Source organism: Stenella coeruleoalba (genome assembly GCF_951394435.1).
Source record: "Stenella coeruleoalba genome assembly, chromosome: 7".
Taxonomy (NCBI): Eukaryota; Metazoa; Chordata; class Mammalia; order Artiodactyla; family Delphinidae; genus Stenella; species Stenella coeruleoalba.
This window is the reverse complement of record NC_137153.1, coordinates 21,649,071-21,668,201: the sequence shown is the minus strand read 5'-3', so window position 1 is coordinate 21,668,201 and position 19,131 is coordinate 21,649,071. Positions and strand designations below refer to the sequence as shown.

The window sequence follows — 19,131 nt, the reverse complement described above, 5'->3', positions numbered from 1 at the left end:
ATTGCAGAATATGTATTTAATATACAAAATTCATTTGATTTCCTATATACAAGTAATGAACAAGTGGAACTTGAAATCAGAAACACAGTGCCATTTATATTAGCACCACAAAACTAAATACTTAGGTGTAAATCTAACAAATTACGTTTAAGATCTATATGAGTAAAACTGCAAAACTATGATGAATGAAATCAAAGGAAGACTAAATAAGTGGAGAACCATTCCATATTCATGAAGAGGAAGACATAATATCGTCAAGATGCCGGTTCTTCCCAACTTGATTTGTAGATTCAATGCAATCCCAATCAAAATTCCAGCAAGTTATTTTGAGGATACTGACAAACTGATTCTAACATTTATATGGAGAGGCAAAAGACCCAGAATACCAACACAATATTGAGGAAAAAGAACAAAGCTGGAGGACTGATGCTACTCTATTTAAGACTTACTATAAAGCTACAGTAATCAAGATGGTGTGGTATTGAAGAAAGAATAGACAAATAGATCAATGAAACAGAATAGACCTGCATAAATATACTCAACATATCTTTGACAAAGGAGCAAAGGCAATACAATGGAGCAATAATAATCTTTTCAACAAATGGTGCTGGAACAATTGGACATCCACAAGCAAAAAAAATTTAGATATAGCCCTTACACTCTTCACAAAAATTAACTCAAAATGGATCATAGAGTTAAATGTAAAACATAAAACTATAAAACTCCTAGAAAATAGCACAAGAGCAAATCTAGATAACCTTGGGTATGGCAATGACTTTTTAAATAAAACACCAAAGGCAAATCCATGAAAGAAATAATGATAAGCTGAACTTCGCTAAAATTAAAAATTTATGCTCTGTGGAAGACAATGTCAAAAGAATGAGAAAATAAGCCACAGACAGGAAGGAAATATTTGCAAAAGACACATCTGATAAGGGACTGTCTTCTAAAAACACACAAAGGATGCTTAAAACTCAACAATAAGGAAACCAACAATCCAATTAAAAAATGAGGTAAGGACCTTAACAGAAACCTCACCAAAGAAGATATGCAGACAGAAAGTAAGCATATAAAGAGATGTTTCATATCATATTTCATCAGGGAAATGCAAATTATTTTTTTAATTTATTTTTAAAAAACTTTATTTTATATTGGAGTATAGTTGATTAACAATGTTGTGTTAGTTTCAGGTGTACAGCAAAGTGATTCAGTCATGCATATACATATATCTATTCTTTTTCAAGTTCTTTTCCCATTTAGCTTATATCTGCACAAAAACCTGTATGTGGATATTTATAGCAGCTTTATTTATAATTGCCAAAACTTGGAAACAACCAAGATGTCCTTCAGTAGGTGAATGGATAAGTAAACTTGTCCATCCAGACAACAGAATATTATTCAGTTCCAAGAAGCAATGACTATTAAGCATAAAAAGACATAGAGGAAACTTAAATGCATATTACTATGTGAAAGAAGCCAATCTGAAAAGGCTATATACTGTATGATTCTAACTATATGACATTCCGGAAAAGGCAAAACTATGGAGACGATAAAAAGATCAATAGTTTCCAAGGGCTTGGAGGGAGGGACGAACAGGTGGAGCACAGTACAGACTTGACTGATTACGATATGTCAGTATGGGCAACTCTGTGCATGTGTGGAAGCAGAGGTATGTGGGAAATCTCTATACCTTCCACTCAATTTTCCTATGAACCTAAAACTGCTCTAAAATAAAAGTGAAGCCAATCTATCAAGCTACATAGGGTCAAAATGTGATTTAAAAAAAAAGATTTTTAAATGGACAAACTGAAAATAATTTTTACAAGATTGAATTTATTAAATGTTAGAGTGAAATATATTAAAATTACCATTAAATATCAAAAATATAAAGATTAAGTCTTCTATGACTCCTACAGCCCATACCTGAATCCAGATAATGTGTTTCTTCAACTGAAAATTTTATAATTATAGGTTTTATCGTACATTATGTTTTCTACCTTAATAACTCTACTGATATTGTTTTATTTTTTCTGTCTTCAGCATTTTCACAGATCCATGCAAGTGACTGGAATTCAGGAGACATGAATTTTCAAATGGCTGTTTTCTCCAGTGTTCCTTTTGTTTTTAAACCTTGCTGACAATCTTTGCAAATATGCCTTTATAAAGATATAGTCTCTGGCCAGCGTGAAACAGGATTTTATAGACCTTTCCAACTTTGAGAGAAAATCTCACAGCTGGCAAACTCACATCCATTACTTAGAAGCCATTTACTCTTTAATAGCTTTCTGTCTCCTGTTATAAAAGAATCCCCTGCATGCTCCTTGGTTAAAGTGTTGGCAACTGCATGCATCATATACATTTTCATGTGACATTTCTTTATTCAACATGTCTATTATGTATCAATGACTAATCAAAGCAATAGGGAAATATTAGTAAACAGAGAAACCTTCTTGCCTTCCAGGAGCTTACCTTTCCGATGGGGAAACAGACAATAAAAGTGGTAACTCAATTAATTATAAGGGATAAGTACCAAGTGATACCTGAAAGCGATAAGGGCTAAGAATATTTGAAAAGAAAAAAGGGCATCCAGAGATGGTGAATGTTTAGAGAGGATAGCTGGGGAAGATCTAACTTAGGTGACTTAAGATCTGGAAGAAGGAAGGTATTTGAGATTCGACACAGGTTTGAGCAGATTTAGTTACATGTCAGCACCCATTTGACGACCAGCACCCAGCAGCCATTGGTTGAAAATGGAGCAATGTGAACCTAAGTGCCCCAATGGGGATCAAACCCACAACCCTGGCCTCACCTGTTCCCTGTGTTAATAGAGCTCACTGCCAATTATGTCCAAGGGACTGGCCCCACAGTAGCCTCATCAGTATGTTAAGGGTATTTTACCTGTGACTCGGGTAGGACCAATGAGGGCATATGTAAGGAAGCACAAAAGCTTATTTTAGTATTATCTATTCAACTGTTCATCAACTGCCCCCAACGTATGCAATTCCCCCTTAAATGTTATTACTAAACGTATAATGGCTCCAATAATCGTGTCAGTTAGTTCATTTATACACATTATCTTACACAGTCCTTACAATTAGTCTCTGAGGTTGACGTTATTTTCTTTCTACTCATGAGGATGCTAAGGCTCAGACACATCAAGGAATTTTCCTAAGTTAACATGGCAAGAAAGTGGTCAAACTAGATTTCATACACAGATCTAGCTGGATCCTAGAGCCTATACTCTTAAGTCTCATGCTTTGTTCAATAAAGTTGATTGCATCAGACACAGAAGAAACTTTAGTATTAATCCTGTCCACACTGAGGCCCAGAGAGATGGAGATATTTTCCAGTGACTCAAAGAAAGTCAAGGGCAGAGTTTGGAATAGAAGTCAGATGTACTCATCCTAGCCTGGAAATCTTTCTACTACAACATGTGAGGGTTATTCATTGCTATAATATAAAGCTCCAGGAGGAATAAACACCTGCCCCAGGACCTATTATTCCTTGGTGGGAATGACCATGACCTTCTGGTGAATGTTCCATTCTTTCTTTAAAATCTAATGAGATGTTATTTTCTTTGGAAAGCCATCCTTGATACTTCAGTATACTGTCACTCTCTTCTTCCTTTATATACTTATTCTTGTCTTACCATGTCATCTAAATCATATCATAACATATAAATCACATGCCTTTATCTCCTTTAAGATTGAGCTCCTTGAGAGCAATCACCACATCATTCATCTTGGTACCCTTCGTGTATAAAAACCAGTATATAGCAAGCAATAAATATTTCTGCAATTAATTTTTTTTAATTTCCATTTCCTCAAGAAAACCACGATTAATACAGTCTTCTAAGTTTCATCCAAATAGAACCAAAGAGAACTTTAAAGAAATCATTATGTCCATTGTCTTTTAGCCAAGTATTTATTGAATAGGTAACTTTCCATGTTTATTTGAGCCATAAAAACCTAAATACAGAATTACTCTCAATGAAATGCAATTTTTCCTTTTATTTTTATAGGAGCCACCAGTATTCCAAATTTCTTAGCAAGAGATACCTTTTTGCAGTCTTACTACTAGCCCTATTGGTGCATACACCATTGGGAATATGCTTCTGGACAAAAGATTCTCACCCAACTCCATGTACAGAGGTTCTCCTACATTACTGTCTGTTCACATAGGTTTCTATTCCCCTGATGCATTGTTAAATATTGGAAAAAGAAAAAAATCTATAGTCAAAAACTTTGTTTCATGTTCCAAATCTTCCATTTACTTCCTAAGTGAATGTGTGTAAATCTCTCCAGCATTTTGAGCCCAGCAAAAGGGGATTAATAGTATGGGCAATAGTATACTTCTTGGCAAAGTAGTGCAAATCAACTGAGTAGTACTTGTAAAAGTGCTTAGTCCTATCTGTTAAGGGTAGTCCTAGTTGTTATTATATGTTCAGATTTTGCTCACACGCATGGCATCTACTATCCTAATATCTGTCATTTTGCCACTCCAAAGGATAATAAAATGTAAATATAAGTGAAATATCATTTTATCTCGAACTTCAGACAAAATTCCCAAATGATTTACCTTTTGCAGAATTTTATCCAGATTAATGAGTAATTGTTCTTCATGGAAAGATACTGAATGAAAAAATAAGCTTTCTAATTGTTTAGTTATAATTAAAAATAAGTAGTTTGAGTTGGTAGGGTCCTTCTCCAGGGTCCTAGGACTGTGTCTATTTTATGTTATTTTGGTGAGTGCTATTGGAGTTTACTATTTTCTGATGAGGGTGTTAGGGTATTTCGTTTGGAGAAAGTTAATGAGCATATATGTGAAAGTGTTCCTTGACGCTTGCACAAGAAAACTGTGGGGACCAGAAACACTACTGGTGTTCCCCTGCTCATCCCTTTCCTACTTATAACACCATCAACATAAAGGTCCTTCGACAGACACCTGACAAAAACTAGTAGGGACAGAACGAGCAACTCTACACCATTGTTCCTTGAAGAAAGGTAGTCTCCAGATCAATGAATCACTGTTTCTATAAGCAATCACAAGCACAGAAAATGTTATCTTGTAGTATCAAAGACATCCTTAAAATTATATTAAATGAGATGCAATCTCTGCACATTTAGCTACAATACTAATATTGAAATAGAGATGATTTGGATGTTTACTGTAGATTTTTGCTATGACATTTTAAGCACAGAGACTTTTTAAAAATATTTAATATTCCAAATTGCACCCTGCATTTATGAAATCCCTCCAGGTTGTGAAGACTGAATTTTAGACCTCCCATTAGAATACAGGGTACCCAAAACAAAAAAAAATCAAGACAGCACATAAGAGTTTCATATATTTTTTCCTGAATATCAACAGAATGGGAACTGCATAGAAAATTCTCCACCTACAATTCCTCAGTCATGGACTTGAAAATATAGTGACAAAGTTCATCTTTACTGTGACATCTTAATGTACCTTACTCATACTCAGATAGCCAGAGCAACCAGAAAATTAACTCTATATTTCCATATCACACTCACCCTCACTTTCTCTTCTCACCTCCTGCTTGAGAACTGTCTCTTTCCCCAAGTATCTTAAACAAGTCTTTGATTTTGTTTTTATAAAGAAAAAGGTGTTGAGAATAGGATTCATCTTACATAAGGAGTTAACATAAGATTCAGGATTTCTTCAACCATTGATTAGTAATGGGATCTTATAAAATGTCAAAGGGCATTTATTCTATGAAAATAAGGGTAACAGTAAGAAACAGTACAATTTGGTGAAAGCATGTACACTCATTATAATTAAAATTTTTCATTTGATAAAAGGCCTTGATAGAGGTGACAATATTCTCATGAACACCAATGTCTAGAAGCATTTGACATGCAATAATGAATCACTGTGGTCAGCGAGATAAAGAGATACTTACCCCGAAAAACAAGATTAGAGGAAAGGGAATCAAATTTTACTTGCACATTTGAGGCTAATTGAGGGATATCAACAAGAACAGAGTTGGAGCTCAGAAGAGAAGGTCGACGTCTTGATAAAGATTGAACTATCCAAATGTCACTTCTAGAAACCCAGTGACAGAGTTACCTGGTCAATTTAGTGCTATTATACTTAAACCCATAGATAGATAAACAATAGATAGATAGATGATAGGTAGATAGATAGGTAGTTAGAGATATTGATATATAAATGAAGTAAAAACAGCACTCAACTATAAAGCATCGTATAGTTTGTTAGTTCCATTTTAGGTCAATGACTATGAATGACTGCACAGTGGATAATAAAATTTATTTCCTGGTGGGGTGAATTTTGTGAAATTGCTATGGTTACTGATGCTTGCATGCCTCTCCTTTCATCTTGCTACCTTCAAGGACAGCCAACCTTATCAAGGAGGATTAGTAAAAATGGAAATTTACTTTTATTACTATCAACTAATATTTACTGAGAGCCTACTAGTACATGCTATCTTGTGCATTGTTTCATTCATCTTCACAATGCCCTTGTGAGGCAGGGACTATTATCCCTTTCCTCTGCCTTATGAATGAGTAAACAGCTCGGACATGGTAAATAATTCACTCCAAAGAAAGCATTAGAACTTCAATATGAACTAAAACCTAACTACTAAACCTTATGTGTCTTTTCAGCAGCCCTTTTTTATTCACTTAACTGGCATTTATTAAATTAGGTATTGTAGAGAAAGTGACATAGTCCTAGTTAATTACAGAGACTTTAGAGTCAGAGAAGGCTAAAATTCCAGCTTTGTCATTTACAAGCTGTTTAGCCTTGAGGAAGTTACTTATCTTCTCTAAGCATTAACTACCTCATCTATAAAATGAGGATTAAAAAGATGCATAATTCAGAGGACTGTTTTGATAATTAAAGAAAATACTGCAGACAAAATACTTAGTTCAGTGCCCAGGTCATAGTAAATATTCAGGAAATGGCAACTTCTCTAATTGTGATAAATATGCCACGGCCTCTGCCCTCGAGGACCATAGATTTAAAGAGGGAAGGTTAGATGTATATCAAATGACTGTAATAAATAACTGAAAAAGGCATTGTGAGAGTTGAGAGTAAAGAGTCATAAATTCAGTCTAGTGAGATCATGGGTATCATTGTGAAGGAGGACACATTTTATTAGGGCCTTGAGGAATTGGCTTCTGTAGATTCAGTGACAGGGCACCCCAAGGAGAGGCATGAGCAAAGCTGGAGGCAGGAAAATACTAAGCTTGGTGGATAAACAAAGAGAACTGAGATTGACTCAAACATAAGCTCTATGCAGGAATGCAGTGGAGACCAGACTATATGTTAGAGACTTGAATGTACACCTAAGGAATCGTTTCTTTACTTAGAGGATAATATAGAACCTTTGAAGATTTTTAAGAGAGGAGTCATAGGAATGAGACTGAACTATTACGATGTAAATGTAAAGTGTTGGGGAAAAGGAAAAGGAAAAGTACAACAATTATGTGGGCCAATTAAAGAGAATGTATGGAAGTCAAATTGAGCAATAAGGGTGCTTGAGCAAAGCAGAGCAGTGGGAGGGTAATGCAGAGAAAGGGACTATCTCTGAGGGTGATAGACACATAAACTAGACAGGAGTTGGCAAATATTAGGCAAAAGAGACAAGGAAGAAGAAAGAATAAAAGATGACTGAAATTTCAAGTCTGAGTTGTGAGGACAGCAGAGGAATTTTCAAAAGACAGCAATCAGAAAAAAAGACCAGCTTTGCAGAGCGCATGATGAGCTCTCTTGACATACTGCATTTGAAACCAGACGGCTATGTAGAGGTGCTAAAAGAACAATCAGAACCGTGTGACTGCAACTTAGGAAAGACTAAATCATGGGGTAACTGATTTGAATCATCACAAGGCAGAGAAGTGAAGTATCCTTTGCTGAATGAAAACGCTGAGGTAGAAAGAGAGAAGAACCAGGAACAAAACTGCTTGCAGGAAGGGGAAAAGAGTCACAGAAAAGACAGGGAAAGAAACCAGAATGTTAAAGCATCACAAACCCAAATAAGAAGTTACAAGGAAAATGGAAGGTCATCACAGCAAAATGGTACAGAGCAATCAATAATAAAAATTAGTAAGACCAATATTAACACTAAAAATAAGAATTCATTGGTGCATTCACTTTGCAAATACTTTCCCAGTTTCTCATGATATCAAACACAGAGATACTATATGAACCAGCAATTCTACCCCTCGGTATCTACCCAGAGAGAAATGAAGACATATGTCCACACAGACTTGCACACAAATGTTCATAGTAGCATTATTCATGATAGGCAAAAATGGAACAACCCAAATGTCCATCAACTTATTAATGGATAAACAAAATACCGTTTATCCATACAATGCAATATTATTTGGCAATAAAAAGGAATAAAACACAGGACTAGCTAAAATAGGGATGAACCTTGAAAACATTATGCTAAATGAAAGAAGTTAGTCATGAAAGACTACATACTGCATTATTCCATTTATATGAAATGTCCAGTATAGGCAAATCCACAGAAATAGAAAGTAGATTAATATTTGCCTAGGGATAGTGGAGATTGAACAGAATGGGGAGGGACTGCTAATGGGTATAAGGTTTTTTCCCAGGGTTATAAAAATATTCTAAGGTTATAACTTGATGACTGGACAACTATGTAGATATACTTAAACCACTGAATTGTACACTTACGTTGGCTGAATTTTATAGTGTATAGATCAAATCCCAATAAGTCTGTTTTAAAAGGAAGAAGAATCCACTGGTTAAGTTTAAAAAAATCAATTTCTGCAAACTGATAGAATTCAAAGGCATAAAAGCTTCCGATATGAATCACATTTAAAGTTTATCAGTGAGGTTATGACCATAAGGTAAATCAAATGAAATCTTAAATATGACTCTAAGATGATTCTGAGTGTCTCTGCAAATGAAATTCTGGGAATCCATTAATGTTCTCCCTGGAGGAGAGTAAAAAAGAAAGGTGCGGGTGTGACTGCAATTGCTGAGACCTGATTTCAACGACTTCAAGATAATAACCCATAGATTTTTGGGAAAAGGCTAAGACTTAGTTATGACAACTCAAGTCACTGAGAACACCTTTCATCCCCAACAGACCCTTCATCAGACATCAACGGGTCCATAGTAAAGCCACTGAGAGGACACCTGGCACAGTCTTACTGTGGTGGTGACATCAAGGGCATCAACCAAAGGTTTTATGTGTGGGATGCTGGAATATTATCGGATGTTATACAACTGATCAGCACCCTGGGGCATTTGGTTGGGTCTCGCGGTCTCAGCACTAAAAGTATTCAGTTATCACAAGACAGAAATGAATATGCCTGAGTACAAAAGGAATATTAATACTAATTGAATAACTTATGTATTATATTAATGACTCAAAATTTTCAGGAAAAGAATATTAAGATTAAACAAAATGTGACATTGTAATAAATGTATATACTCGAAGCAATAAAAATCCTAAATATTAACAAAATACCTCAAAGAAATAGTATAGGCTCTACTAGAGAAATAATTTCTCTTTCAAATACCATGTTTTCAGTTCTTAAAATATGGATGAGTGAATAAAAGGAGTAAATGATAAGTATTCTTATGTGTGAATAAATTAATAGATAACGCATTCTTACTAAATTCCCTGACTCCAAACCACCTGGACTTATTAAAGAAACAAGTGGTTTAGGCTATTGTTTGCTTCAACACTGAACAGTGACCCAACTGATTAATGCTTGTGGAAAACCTACCCTTAAGCAGCTTTTATAAAATGAATTAGTGCTTCTGAAATTATAGAACATATACTTCAGCACCTCAGAAAACTTCTGATGGCTAATCAATGGTTAAATACCACTCTATTTCCAATCTTCTGAGCTATCTCATTAATATAATGAAACTGAGACACCACAGCTTCAGGGCCTACATCCCCTGTGATTCTAAGATTAATGTATAGAGCACAGCCCTTCAGAACAAGGAGCGTAGAGCAGGAACGTACTGCCATTTATCAGCTCAATGGATTGATAATGAATTCAATTCAACAATTTTTTGAATGCCTACTATGTGCCAGACACAGGATTGTTCTAAAGGATACAGAGAAATGTAAATCATAAAGACTCTATTCAATATAGTGAGTGGGTTAGATAAATTTAACTTTGAGTAATATAAATACTAAAAGAGGACTAAAATAAAATGTACTTTCAAATTTTAAAGTAAGAAACACGTTTGAAAAATCAGGAAAGCTTTCAATCAGAAAATTATCTTTGACAGAAGATTAGAATAATACCATCTTTTAAGAATTTGTGTGACAAGGATATCACATCTATTTTCTCATTTAATCCTAGAAATAACACTCTGAGGGAGGTATGAAAATCTCCATTTTACAAATGAGAAAACCAAAGTTCCAAGACATTACTGAATTTCTCAAGTTCACGCGTGGTCAATAAATAGAATCTGAGTTCAAACCCAAATCTACCTAGTTCCCAAGGTTTAACCAGGTCGGTATAATGGCCTTAAAAACACAGAAAGTTGAAACAAGCAGAACTGTTGTCAAATTTCCTCAGATGTGGAGGATTAAAGTGCAAAGGTATATGAACCAAAGACCATGTCAGTAATCCACACAAGCACAGTAGGAGAGAATATTTGAGTGCTCAAGGACGAAAGAGAGCTTTGAATGCCACTTTGGACCTTTTTGGTGAAAAATGCAAAACCACTGAAGACTTTTAAAAAGGGAGTAAAATCATCAGAACTCTTATTCTAAAAGACTGTCCAGATAACAGTCTATAGGAAAGATTATACGTTGAACCATAATATCCATAAAGAACACCCACTCCCCAATTAAAATTATTAGTGGTAATTAGAAGCAGATTGTTTATTGAAAATGTTGACTACGGGTAAAAAAAGGAAGTTTGGAAAGCGTTTGACGTGAATGAGCATTTTATCGAGTGAAACTCTGAGAGATAAGAAGGTGTTAAGAAATATTTATAAAATTCTGCCAGACTCACTGTTTTGTGGTGATTATCCATCCTGGACTCTGAAGAGCCAATAATTTCTCTGTCCACATCAAGATATTTTTCTCTCCAAGTGATGCTGTTGTGTTGAAGGACACATTTTCTTTGAATAGTTTCAATGGACACTTTATAATATATTCATTGCAGATTTTAGATCTATTAAGCATATTTTTCTCATTTCATCTTCAGTTCATTGTTCATAATCCATTATTTGTTGAAAACTTTCCACACTAGGGATTGTGTTGAGTCCTGGGGACAGGAAGAAAAATAACAAAGGTTATACAGCATACCAAGGGACATAGACATGTAAACAAAGCATGACAATATGTTGTATTATGAGTGTATACTAGACACATAGAAAAATCTCTATATATATATCCATCAGGATCTCACTATAACCATTTCAAATATTTATAACAGAGAAAATGTAAGTAGCCGGCTACTCAGAAGAGGCAGGATCTGAGCAGCTAAAGAGTGAACAATAAGATAACCTAGAGATTTTCTAAAGCAGACGGCCTCTACCAATCATAGATGGGAGAAACAAGGAGAGGAAGTGATTGTAGTGGGTTGAATGGTAGGCCTCCCCCCAAATATGTCCACATCCTAATACCTGGAGCCAGTGAATATTAACTTATTTGGAAAAAAGGTCTTTGCAGATGTAATTAAAGATCCTGAGATGAGAGTATCTTGAACTAATCAGGTGGACCCTAAATCCAAAAAAATTTTCTTCCAAGAGACAAGAGTAGAAGATGCAGAAAGAGAAGAGAAGAAGACCATGTAAAGACAGAGGCATAGATTGGAGTAATGCTGCCATAAGCCAAGGAGCACCTGGAACCACCAGAAGCTGGAAGAGACAAGGAAGAATTCTCTTCAAGAACTGTTGGAAGGAGCTTATCCCTACTGAAACCTTAATTTCAGACTTTTGGCCACCAGAACTGGGAGAGAATACATTTCTATTGTTGGGAATCACCAAATTTGTAGTAATTTGTTACAGCAGCCCCAGGAAACTAATACCATGTTGTTACCAAAGCTACGGTTCCCCACTTGGAACTGGAGCGGAAGCAAGCATGTCCAGAGGGAGGAATCTCTGAAGGAACATACTCACTACTAGAAAAGTCACTCAATGAAGGGAGGGAAGGGAAGAGCCCATCCCCCATCTCCTGCCAGTGATGCCAGCCACAAGCTTCAGCTGCTATACAGGAGCTTGGAGAATGCAGCCTGGAAAAGCCAGTCCCCCACCACGCAGAGAAGAACCAGCAAGGACAAAGAATATTTCTAAGAGCCACAGTGTCAGCACCAGTATGCTATGGGAGCACAATGGATAAGTAAAGCTTGCTATATCAAGGCATTTTCAGAGAAGGTGAAATTTAAGCTTAATCAAGATGAATGATTAGAAATTCATCAGGCAGTGGAGGAAAGGTATTGAATGGGAAGAAAAAACATGTGCAAAATGAAGTTCAGAACCCTATGCAGTCTTCCTGTCCTCCACTTTTGTCCTGGTCCTCCATGTGGAAAACAAATATGGACTGAGTCTAATTGTTAGGGGCAGGCCATGTAATTAGTCTGGGGTCTAATCTGAAGACTTAGCCATTTTAGTTTCAGGACAGAGAGAGAACAGGAAATCCCACTGGGGAATCCAAGCTCGAGTCATACACTCCAAATCAGTTTTAACAGAGAGGGCTGGGTTAAGTCCTGTGGCAAGGCTGTGTTAGGTAATAGCTGATCCACAGTAGAAGAGTATTTTGATTCCTATTTGGTTTTCCACCTTGTGTATATATCTTATACATCGTGTATAGGGAACCCCAGTGGAGATGAAGTGAGGAGTAAGATTTTCAATCCTCTGCCCTATTCCCCAAAAGAGAGGTTAGTTCTTAGTTCATTTGATCCATTTATATGTAAATGTTCATTACTCAGTTGACGTACGTTTCTAAAATTTAAAATAAGTATGGGCATGAGACAGAGGTTTGGAAATATTCAGATAGGAATTTAAAACAAGGCATTGGATGATACCATCTAGGTAGAAGGTAGATGAGGACTTAGGGCTCTAGGGAACCTCCCAGTGAGAGACATATTGCTGTTGCTCTTGAGATATTCTACCACTATTCATTGGACACCTGCAACTACGTGGGCCCTCTCCCCTTACCTTAGGCCTGAGCCAAAGTTATTAATAGAAGCTTAACTTTAAACCATTAGATAATCCTTTACTGCAGTATCTATTCTACAGGGTACTGGAAGAGATTGGTCAGAAAATGACACTGCAAAGCCATTGCAGCTCGGTAACCTTTTTTTTAGTCACCAATTCTACCTGGATTTCAACGAGAGATGAAGAAAAAAGGTGCAATTATCTCCCTTAATTTACACTTCCTGAAAATATAACTCAATCTTTAAAGCCTGCACTCTTTTATTTCTTGCTTATTTGATCCTTTAAATCCTGTTCAAACGAAAATATAGTGATATTTTCTTATTTTAGCTCTCTTCTGAAGCGACCTTGAAAGGCTAAAGAAGATCTTACAGTACTTTCTTTTCTTGGGGTCTTGGTAAAAGAGGATGAAAATGCTGACTTGTCAGCTAAACAGCATCGGATGGTTACAAATGAATGCAGCCCTTCTCAGGGGACAAGACTGTATCCAGGCAGAGGCTGGCAGCCCTACAGCACTGCACATAAATGAGTGATGCACTGCAGATAAAATGGGAATCAACCTGTTTTCTGGGCAGCAAGCCCGTTCAAGGAAGAAATTGTGCTCTTTCCTGGAAGCGCGCCATCCTCCTTGTCTGCATTCCCCAAATGCCTTTCATTTCTTTAAGAAAATATCAAATAAAGGACTGGCCTCAACGAAGAAGCCACTGTCCTACAGCAGGGTACTTTGACCTCTCCAAGCAGTTATCAAACTGCATTTTCTGAAGACAGAATCAGCTCCAACGATTTAGACATATTGGGAATGTTTGTTTCTTTACTGATTCATTTCAAAAGATGTTTATAAAACATCCCAAGTAAATCTGACTGAGAACATTTATGTCTATTTTCTAGCATTTGGAATGTTGATGGTAGCTTTAAAATCTGTGGTTCTGTAATAACGAAGATCTTAAAGACAAAAAAGGTTTTAGAGCACTTTGAGTCTAGTGACGTAATCTATCCCTACCAGGAAATTTCCTTTACAGCATTCCAGGAGGTATTTTCCTTTGCAGCGTTCCTGGAAAATTCTGCTTTGTCCAGGGACAGGAAGCCTACCCACTATAAGACAGCTCATCTCTTTGATTCAAAGTTCTAACTAACAGAGTTCCTCCTGATAGGAAGCCAACATGTACAGGACCTATCTTCCCCCATCCTGCCACTCTGTTGAATCCTACCTGCTCTTCTACAGGAGCGTGTTCACAAATTCCAAGGCTGCTTCTGATTGGCTGCCACCAAAATGGTGGCGCCCATGTTGCGGTCCTTTTCCTTATGCAGGTGGTCTGGAGCCCCAGGCCCTTCAGGGGTCTTGCGCCTGGGGCTGCGTGAGGCTCACTCCGGCGCTCAGGGGTGGCCGGCGGTGCAGGAGTCCGGGGGTCTGTTCAAGAAGTTCTCCCCCGGGCTTCCCTGGTGGCGCAGTGGTTGAGAGTCCGCCTGCCAATGCAGGGGCCACGGGTTCCTGCCCCGGTCCGGGAAGCTCCCACACGCCGCGGAGCGGCTGGGCCCGTGAGCCATGGCCGCCGAGCCTGCGCGTCCGGAGCCTGTGCTCCGCAACGGGAGAGGCCGCAACAGTGAGAGGCCCGCGTACCACAAAAAAAAAAAAAGTTCTCCCCCAAAAGGGGTATGAAGATAGAATTGCCAGAGCTCTTCCACTGTGGCAAGGCGGGAAGCTTTCTCCAGACCATCTACTGTTGCCTCATCCCACGGCCGACTTGTTGCCTCTTGTGGGCCGTCCGCTAGCGCAGCTGCGCCCCTTTACCTACAAAGCGATTGCGCAGGCGGGAGGGGCCATTGCGCCTGCGCAGAGGCCTCCAGCAGCTGATCAGCATTTCTTTGCTGATGAGCCGACCGGCAGCTTCACAGCGCAGTACTCCATACCCTTCCGAGCAGCTGTGGGCGGACGCTTGCGCATGAACATCCAGACTCGTCGGCACTAGAGCCCTGAGATCATGAGGTCGAAAGAGTTCTTCTTATACTGAATGCTCCAGGCCTATGAACGAGTTCTTCTTATACTGAAGGCTCCAGGCCTATAACTTCTACTACCTGTTCCAGCGTTATGGCTGTTGATCCGGCTGGGTGGATCTGATGAGCTAAGCAATCTCATGTCCGGGTATGATTTCATCCACAAGATGACTGGAGAAGACGTATTTGGAATCACTGTTCCCCTAATTACAAGTGGATCAAAACCATGAAAGTCATCTGACAGTGCTGTTTGGCTGCACAGAGTTAAGATACCTCCCTTTGAATTGTATCAGTTGTCAGGCAGCAAGATGATTCAATAGAAAGGTACCAAAAGCTCTTCACTTTTCCACCCCTTCCAGAGATTAATGACATAATGCAGCAGCATGTCACAGAGCCAGAAAATCGGCGTCCTCAGAAACGACTTGCTGCAGAAGTAACAAAGTTTGTTCGTGGACCAGAAGGGCTGGATTCTGTGAAACAGTATACACAAGCCCTTTGCCATAGTAGGATAAATGCACTGGAGGTTACGTCTGATCAAGAGTTAAAAGAGTTGTTTAAAGAAGCTTCATTTTCTGAAGTAGTTCTTAACCTTGCAACGTGTCCTAAATATAAGCTGCAAAACAAATGCCATTCCGCATGGTCCACGAGGGTACTGGCTAACAGAAGGTGGAGTTGGTATTAATCAGAGATAAGCAACAAATCCTGAGAGTGCTAGTTGTTGGACCACATATACTTGAGAATGGACTTTCATTCTTAATAATGGAAAAGGAATTTCTACACTATAAAACGGCTTCAGCTATGAGGAGAAACCCTGGTGGTTCAAACATCCATCATTCATTCTCAAGATATAAGAAGGCACTTATACGTTTGCTTATGATAATCAGAACAACAAAGAATGGAGTATACTCTAGGCTTCACACTGTAAGTAATTTCATTTTTTTATAAGGGCATTTTTAAAAATTTATTTATTTATTTTTGGCTGTGTTGGGTCTTCGTTTCTGTGCGAGGGCTTTCTCTAGCTGCGGCGAGCGGGTGCCACTCTTCATCACGGCGCGCGGGCCTCTCACTATCGCGGCCTCTCTTGTTGCGGAGCACAAGCTCCAGATGCGCAGGCTCAGTAGTTGTGGCTCACAGGCCCAGTTGCTCCGCGGCATGTGGGATCCTCCCAGACCAGGGCTCGAACCCGTGTCCCCTGCATTGGCAGGCAGACTCTCAACCACTGCTCCACCAGGGAAGCCCAGTAATTTCATTTTTTATGTAAGCTGGTTTATACGTAAGGTGTTTGTGTGATGATGAAATATTTTATTTCCTGATCTGCAAACACCAACGACCATGATTTCCTGGGTTAATCTTTTTTTAAAATTATACTTTATGAAAAAATTAAATTATGTCTTTTTTATCCTAAAAAAAACCCCCAATGCTTCTCATTTTACAGAAGCACAGCATCCATACTTACACATGTATTATGAAGGATGTGCCTGCAGTGAAACTGACCAGTACAGCACCCTGCTTACAGTACTGCACTTGTGCAATAAATGTTAGCATCTCTTTGATAATAACCTCTGAAATTTGAGTAGCACTTGATAATTTCAAGGGACTTTTTGACATACTCTCTTAATTAAATAACTCCACAAAGTGAGGAGGAGGGTGTTATGATCTTCATTTCTCAGTTGAGGATATCTGTTCATTCCACAAATATGTATGACATGTGCCATACACTGTTCTAAGCATTCAGATTGACACTGAGAAAGCAAGACATCTGTTCAAGCTCATGCAGATTCTAAGGGGGAGATTCAGGACCCTACATGCAGATCTTCATATCAAATCTCATTGTCTTTCTATCACATAAGTTATCATGTTTCTCCAGAGGTGGAAGAAGACAGGGCTCCATGGTCCTGGGCAGTGAGGGTTTAGTGAGAGACAAACAACTCTATTTATTGGTACAAAAGCATCCAGTCGGCTTTTTAGTAGCCCACTCTTAAATAAGAATTTACAGTCAACAACTATCACATATTTGAGGGAAATTGTATTATAAAAGACAGAAATCACATAAAGTAACAGGAAGGACACAGAGATAGTGCAGGGGAAAAAAAGTTTTTAACCTATATTAATACCTTCCAAGAGATAAAAGATATTACATCCATGAAGCAAAACCAGGATGCTTCAAAAAAATATTAAAAGAGCCAGAAAGAGATGTTAAGAATTAAAAATGAGGAAAAAAACCCCGTAAATTTGAAGAAATCTCCCAGAATGTAGGACCAAAATATAAAGAGTTAGAAAATGGAGAGAAAAGATAAGAAAATTGGACTTTTCCAGAATGTCCATCATACACACAAAGGAGTCACAGAAAAAGTGGACAGAGAAAATAGAAGGTAAGAAATTATCCACGAGATAACTGGAGAAAGTTTCTCAGACTTGTAGGATGTGAGTTTCCAGATTGGAAGAGCCCATTTCGTGCTCAGCACAATAGATGAAAATAGACCTACACTAGAACCCCTGAAAAATTTCAAAAGACTGGATATTAAGAAAAGATTCTAAAACTTCCAGAAAGAAAACTGGTTTCTTGCAAAGGATCAAGAAATCAGATAATGTCAGATTACCCAGTAGCAACAATGGAAGTCAGAGGACCATGGAACAATGCTTTCAAAAAGAAATTACTTTCAACCTAGAATTTTAGTCAACCAACTTTCAATGGAATAAAAGGGGAGAAAAAAGACATTCTCAGATACTTTTTTAAAAAGCTACAAAATCTGGAAAGTAGGGTGTTCAACACAGCAGCTGTGTGTGTCAATCCACGTTGGAACATGTCAAAAAAAATCCTGGGATATTTATTGTTTAAAAAGATATTTAAAAATACCTAATGAATCTGAACATATTGGGAGATTTACATCACTGAGAGAGAATTTGGGTATAACTTAATGATAGGTGCATACAAACTAAATCAAATGGTGAAAAGACAATTATTAACTCTAGGGAGAACAAAAATATATCGATGAGAAACAGAAAGCAACTATGGTATATATACAGGGCTCAGCTATAACGTATGTTTTACAATGTGAAGATAAAATGTTTATGTCACCCAGTGGTTCCCAGAGTGTGGTCCCTCGGCCAGTTCAACAACATCATGACATCACCTAGAAATTTGTTTGGAATGCACATTCTCTGGATCCTCCCTTACTGAATCAGAGGGGAGTAGGACCCACAAATCTGTATTTACACAAGCTATCAAAGTGATTCTAAGGCATTCTAAAGTTTGAGAATCATTGATCTGACCAAAGTTATAAAATCTAAACTAGAGGGCTTCCCTGGTGGCGCAGTGGTTGAGAATCTGCCTGCCAATGCAGGGGACACGGGTTCGAGCCCTGGTCTGGGAAGATCCCACATGCCGCCGAGCAACTGGGCCCGTGTGCCACAACTACTGAGCCTGCACGTCTGGAGCTTGTGCTCCACAACAAGAAAGGCCGCGACAGTGAGAGGCCCGCGCACCGCGATGAAGAGTGGGCCCCCGCTTGACGCAACTAGAGAAAGCCCACGCACAGAAACGAAGACCCAACACAGTCTAAATAAATAAATAAATAAATTTAAAAAAAAAAATCTAAACTAGAGAGAGTGACAGGCTTTTGACATGTATGTGATGAGGATGGGCAGAGGAGAAATTCAGTAACTAATGCTTAAACCAAGCATTAAGAAAAACCAAGAAATGCAATCTAAGCATGGTATTTAGAAGTAGAAAGGGCAAGAGAGCACCCTTATTTCAGTCGATAAAATAAAAACAAAATTATATAAGAAGCACTGACCTGCTCAGTCCAACTGACCTGATGTTCTCGGGCTCACCAAAATTAAGGATGTTTTCTCTTTGTAAATTATAAAGAGTTCCTAATCCACGAAAGAAAACTTGCTTATAGGTAGTAAAGATGTATGTTATTTTTATACATCTTACTTTAAAAAATCACTCAGACGTCATAAACCACGGATCTTATATTG

General features: G+C 38.0%; 1 long non-coding RNA gene and 1 pseudogene across 3 annotated transcripts in view; one reads left to right on the top strand and one right to left on the bottom strand.

Annotated features, from left to right (window-relative positions):
• Window positions 1–14,925, bottom strand: part of LOC307189356 — a 273,604-nt gene extending 258,679 nt beyond the window's left edge. For both annotated transcript variants that reach the window (XR_013829163.1, XR_013829164.1), the window contains exons 1-2: window positions 14,364–14,925; window positions 11,010–11,264 (exon numbers count right to left, since the gene is read on the bottom strand). This is a non-coding gene — a long non-coding RNA (uncharacterized lncRNA). The remainder of the gene's footprint in view (window positions 1–11,009; window positions 11,265–14,363) is intronic.
• Window positions 14,926–15,177: 252 nt separating this feature from the next.
• LOC307189583 (tyrosine--tRNA ligase, mitochondrial-like) lies at window positions 15,178–15,949 on the top strand (annotated as a pseudogene). The gene has a single exon. The product of its transcript is annotated as a tyrosine--tRNA ligase, mitochondrial-like (transcript).
• The last annotated feature ends 3,182 nt before the right edge of the window (window positions 15,950–19,131 follow it).